We start from the raw sequence: 6,000 nt of genomic DNA, 5'->3' as shown, positions 1-6,000 counted from the left end.
AGGATTTGTTCAAACCAGTTATTGGTGTGATGAAATCTGTGATTATTTCCTGCATTCAATCATCCTTCTTGTGCTAGAAGCCTATTTTTATGGACTGTCTGAATTCATTAGTGCAAGATTTCTTGATATAATTCACCAATAAGAGAAATACAAGTAATGGGATTACACAAATTTATCAGTGCTAAAATGCAGGCTTTAATAAGTTACCTTCATCAATAACGACATATAACACTGGGATATTTTATGGGAGTACTTAAAGATATCTATCTAATAAAAACAGGAGGGATTTAAGAAAACTACTTACAGCTGAAATTCTACAGCCTGCAAAGTAATCCCTTCTGTAAACCAACTGAATGTAAGGCAACCAGCAGAAAGAGAAAAACACACAGGGAAAAGGAAAAAGAAAAGATGCTGGTGAAGGTACCTGTACTACAAAGTCAAATACCTAATTGTGCCTTCTCAGAAGAGCTCAAAATGCTGTGAGCATGCACAACCACTAGGGAAGGGGAACGTGGGGGCAGCAGGCCCACAGTCTGCCTCCAGTGCTGTGCAAGTAATAAGGTTCAAGCACACCTGCAAATTTTGAGAAGTCAAAGACAGGGAGGACTTGAAGGACTACATCCCCCAAGTACTTGCTCTGTATGTATCCCTGCCTTGCAAAAGACAGCAGTAGTCCTCAGGCTTTCATAAACAGAATTAATGCGATTGAAAATAACTTCTAGCAAGCACCAGCCATAAGAGAAGCAGCAGAGAGAGCTGTACTTTCGCCATTAATACTACACAGAGAAGCAGCCCTTCCCCTGTCGTGTGTACCCTGTAAGTCCCCTGACATAAGCTGTGCTAGAAAAAGGCATTAATGCATTATAATCAGTCAGTGATTCTAACAGAAGCAGATGAACTACACCAGGCTGTGTTTGCTTGAAGGCTCTACAAAATATAAAAAATTGCCAACCCCAAACACCACCAACCCCAAACATTCCTAATCCATATTGTGAAGATCAGCATATGAAAGTCAGCTGTTTCTTGAGATCTGCCTACTGGATTTCAATATATTTTACTAATCATCTCAAGACAAATAACACTTTCAAAAACAAAATAATCTTTCCAAAACTCTGCCTAGCTGAACGAAGACTTGTGACTGATTAAGCTCAAGAACACCGCACTGAGTAGAGATAAATCTTATGTTAGCACTGCAATACTTCAGAACTGAAAGCAGACTTGAAAATCAAATATTTTCCCTGTTCAAGTGATGTCTGTGCACATGCACACACCTCCTTCTTTTAAAAGGTGTATTTAACACACAGAAGCAGGTAGACAGCAAGCAGTCCTGGGGAAGGAAGTCACCTGGTCGTTGGGACATGTTCAGCACAGTCAGCAATCCCAGCAACTTTCCTTTAAGAGCCCAGATGAAGTGCAGAGATGTTTAAACCTCTCAGTATCTGCTCGCCAGCCCTTGGATGGTCCCTTTACTCAGCTCCCATGCTGACATGACAGGTTCTATCTAAATGCAACCAGTTCACGTAAGTGTTTTTCATGTCCCCATCACCATAATGTGCGATAATTCACAAAGCACGTAACCAAGTCCCCTACTCTTCACTGTCAGATTGATTAAAATGGCAACAGGAAAACCAGTTGTGCTGGTGTTGCACTAGAGGAGAGCTTGCCCATAGCACACATTCTCGTGTGGAAGGAACCAGCAGGACTGCCAACCCACAAGACTGACTTAAAAATGCACCAGGAGTGTCCCCAGAGCGTTCTGCTCAATTTCTATCATTTAACCTCAGCCTCTGGTAACACGAGGCCACAGCTCCTTGATACCATTATAATCATTTGATTGTTAAGATCACATATAAATTGTAACAGCTCAGGCTATGGTACCTTGCTCTTACTGGGGCTTCCCCTTCTAGCTCTGAATCTGCAATTTCAAGAGAGAGGGAAGAAAATTATCTCAATTTCAGGAAGACAATTTTGAGGAGCTTTGCTTCAAGAGTCCATCTCTGGCTACTTAATTAGACTGAATCCTGCTTACTTATCTCCAAGAAAACCATGAGCTGATAGAAAGGTAGCTAACGCTTCTAATTATTTCTCACTTGTTAAATGCAGTGTGTGCAAGAAAGAATGGGTGCCTTTACCCCAAGGAGGTTGCAAATCTCTGACCACTTCTTGCCAGCCTTTCTCATGAGTATCTACATTCTTCTGAACTCTCCTGAGCCCACCGTGAAATGAATGAAGTGCATATTTCCTCTGTATAACCTGTCTAGAGTGCATGAACAGCATATTTTTCTAATCTCAAGAGTTTTCCATATACTGCTTGGAGAGTGATACATGGAAGGGACGAGGAACTCAACAGCAGTCGTTGTATCTCTGTGCGTTTTGATGTATTGCGTGTGCTTGTGAAACCTCTCTTGCACTTCAGCAGCTGCTAAATTCCTGAGGAGACATTTCCCAGGTCTTAGTTTTGAAGAGCACATGATTGCACAGTTACTGTGAAGTTGTGCCTGATGCAGGATGACAGGCCAAAAGGGGCTTGAATCAACTCTCCAAGAGCTTTGGCTTGACTCCTGCATTTCAGCGCATGTTGCGTTACCAGCTCCTGCACTGGTTTCACCTGGTCTCTTCCCCTATTCTCTACCAGACAAAATCTCAGGAAAAAAAAAAAGTTATTTGAATGAGCATGGCAATAGTAAACATAACAGACACAACAGGGTGCAAGATGCAAGTGTAAGAAGGATTAAAACCAACAGTATAGAACCATTGAATCATTAAGGTTGGAAAAGACCTTCAAGATAGTCTGGTCCAACCATTACCCTACTATCAAAGTCACCCACTAAACCATGTCCCTAAGCATATAATAATTTGGCAGATTTTTTACTTAGTTTCTCTACTGGGCACCAAACATAGGACTGAAGGTATTCCTTCTCTGTAGTAGCCCAGAGCTTGAAAAAATGCAGATGAAGAAGAAAATCAGAGGATAAGCCAAAACACAAACAAGGGAAGACTGGCATGACCAGTGCTCCTGCAATTACCACCTAATTTGAAGTCTGAAGAAAATGATGCAGATGAGGTCTACATAAAAACCACCACCAGCACAAGCATCTGTCACATTCAAATGCAACTCTGCAGGGTATGCAGAAAGTAGAGAAATTTCTAATTTGGGTTTAAATGCCCCAGTAAAAACATGTACCAAAACTGGGCTTTAACCCAAAGCACAAGAACAGCCAAGGCTGGCTCTGTTCAGTTATCACAACACATAGCAGCTCACTTTCCAGTGAGTATGGAGCCTGCAAAATCATACATTCAATATATGTTGATTTATTTCTTCATGCAACCATATACAAAGTAGGTACCACAAAGAACAGCATGGTAAAAAAAAAAACAAAACTGGCTCGCAGTCACTGAGAAGCTGATGAACATACTTTTGTGTTTGAAGTTTGCATTTTAGATACTATCTAATGCTTCATAAACGTTTCCATATTACAATTTACATATATCAGGAACCTTGCCAGTGCTTGCTACCGGATTTGGCTTGCTTTCCAATCCTCTCCACCCTTCAGAAAGAAAAGAGCAATCTAAAAACCCCCAACATTGTGCTTTCTGAGCCTACCACTTGCCTGTGTTTCATAACCAAAATGCAAGATATTCCCTAAGTCCTCTAAACACAAAATGTTCACGAAGAATCCATCCCACTAAAAACTGGAGCATATTCCTGTACAAAGAATGTGAAGAAAGAGTTAGCAATTTTTAAAATGGGGTTTACAGTAAGGCTGGCTTTGGAGAAAGAATAGGCAAACTAGCTCAGTTAATGTCTTAATTTTCACCAGAACATGGGATGTACCTTATTTGTACAAACGTGGCATTTCAGAGTGTCAGAGACTTGCAGCATATTTATAATACTATATTCTCTTAAAATAGTAGCCATGTTTTCAATTAACCCAAACTGTCTTACTGCCATCCTAGCAGAGATTGTTGGATGGCTTGGAAGAGATCTACGCATTAGCTCCACAGCCAAGAAGCTATGAATGAGCAGATGAATACATCTCGTGCAAGGACAGCTGAAGACAGGTCGTCCTGGTGGCCTTTCTGAAAGCTTGTGCAAAATTCACAGCCCTCTGCAAGGATTTTTTACACACACAAACTTTCAATAAATGGCAGGTAGGGGCTTACCTGTAGAGTTTAGCCCGTATGCACGTTCGTGTACACTCACCCACTTTTTCATATGAAGAGCCCTTCTTAAGGGTCCCTACAAATTAGCATGTAGAGGTGCAGTTCTGTAAGGAAGAGAAGGAAACTGGAACAGATTTCAAGAAAAGGCCTAGGGAGCAAGCTGCTAGGATCACAAGCAAGCAGCTAAGATCACAGAGGGCAATATGCACTGCACCGAGCAGCCTTTGGCAGGTACCCATCTGAACAATACAGACTGCTCACATGCCAGAACTGTGCTTAACTGGCGTGAGTTACAAGAAAGACATGCATTTAAAAGCTGTAATTCATGCTGTTTCTAGTAACTTATTGAAATAAGCAACATCTGGTTCTCAATGTTCTCTACAACTAACCTCTACAGTATCTCTCTAAAATAGATACTGTAGGCAATAGGTAAACATAATAAAGAGGTGAATCCAATTTAGAGATGGGGAACTGACAACACCACCGTTCTGCTGGGTCTCACCCTCCTGTCCTCCCGTTAAAGTTCAGTTCTGTAGCTGCTTTCAGTAGGAGCAGGACCAGTCTGTAGGATCAGGAGTATTTGGAAGTCCACACCCAAAGGACATCAGCAGGAATCTGCAATCAAGTCAGAGCAGACTGAGAAGAGAACTAGGTTTCATTTCATACAAATGCCAGATCCAGCTCCTTTGCACATGCTGGGATTGAAGGCAGACACTCTTCTCATCCATTATTCAAAATCAAAGCGTTAGCTTCTCATGCTCAGATTTCCATCAGCTCATGACAAATCACGGGAGAAGAACTCAGTGTGACCAGGAGCCAGATGGAAGAGAAATAATGTTACATTAATAATATGAAATGCTACATGTAACAGGACAATGTTTTATCTCAGCAGTAGTCAGCCCCCGTGATATCTATGTATTTCATTCATGTGACTCCAGCTTTACAATTGAATCCAGGGTGGGAGCATCATGAACAAGCATTAGCAGAGCCCACCTCAAAGTGACTTCTTGTCTGTCACATTTCCAGTATCTCAGAGCCAGCTTGTGTGTTATTTACCATCAGACAATTAAAAAAATAAAACAAATAAAGTCCTGTAAGCAATGACTTAGTGAGAAAACATTATCCCTTCAGAAGATAATGCCCCTATGACAGAAATGTATCCATCCTAATTCTCTTGTGATGTTTTCTACCTTCCAGTTTACTCAGATTTAGAGTTTAGACAGTGCTTTTTGGACACCTACATATTTATTCTACAGTTGATTTCATGCACCCTTAAAATAAATACAATTTTGAGCTACAAGTACAATGAGAAATGACCTAATGGCTGAAACTGACTTAAAATTAGGAATAAAATGCATCCTGTCACAGGATTGCTGGGCAACCATCTTCACCCGTCTCAGTATCCCTGTGTGTAAATGAGGAAATAGTACATTGCTCTCATTTTATGGTGGGCTTTCAGGTAGACAGTGCATTATTCTGTTCACCTATAAAACCCCAACCATGCCTCTTTTATAGTATAGTGCCCCACAGCCAAGCAGTGTCTATGGAACTGAGTTCTCTTCATTCACAAAAAAACTCATAAAAGAGCAAACACTCAGCAAACAAAACAAAGCATGAACTGACAGCTGTAGCCCTTGTCTCACATGGACAGCTAGTGAGGAGTTTTCAGCTAATGCAGGAGATGGTGTCTGGTTATCATTTGTCCATCCAAAGACAGCTCACATCCACATTCACAACCACAAGGCTGATGTACTTAAAAGCTATGTAACCTTTCCGCCAGCAGCTGCAGCTCACCTATCTCTTGGCGACTGCTCTCTCTACGAGACTTGGAGCTAT

Source organism: Netta rufina, assembly GCF_964035555.1.
Source record: "Netta rufina genome assembly, chromosome: 2".
Classification (NCBI taxonomy): domain Eukaryota; kingdom Metazoa; phylum Chordata; class Aves; order Anseriformes; family Anatidae; genus Netta; species Netta rufina.
This window is presented reverse-complemented; position numbering follows the sequence as displayed.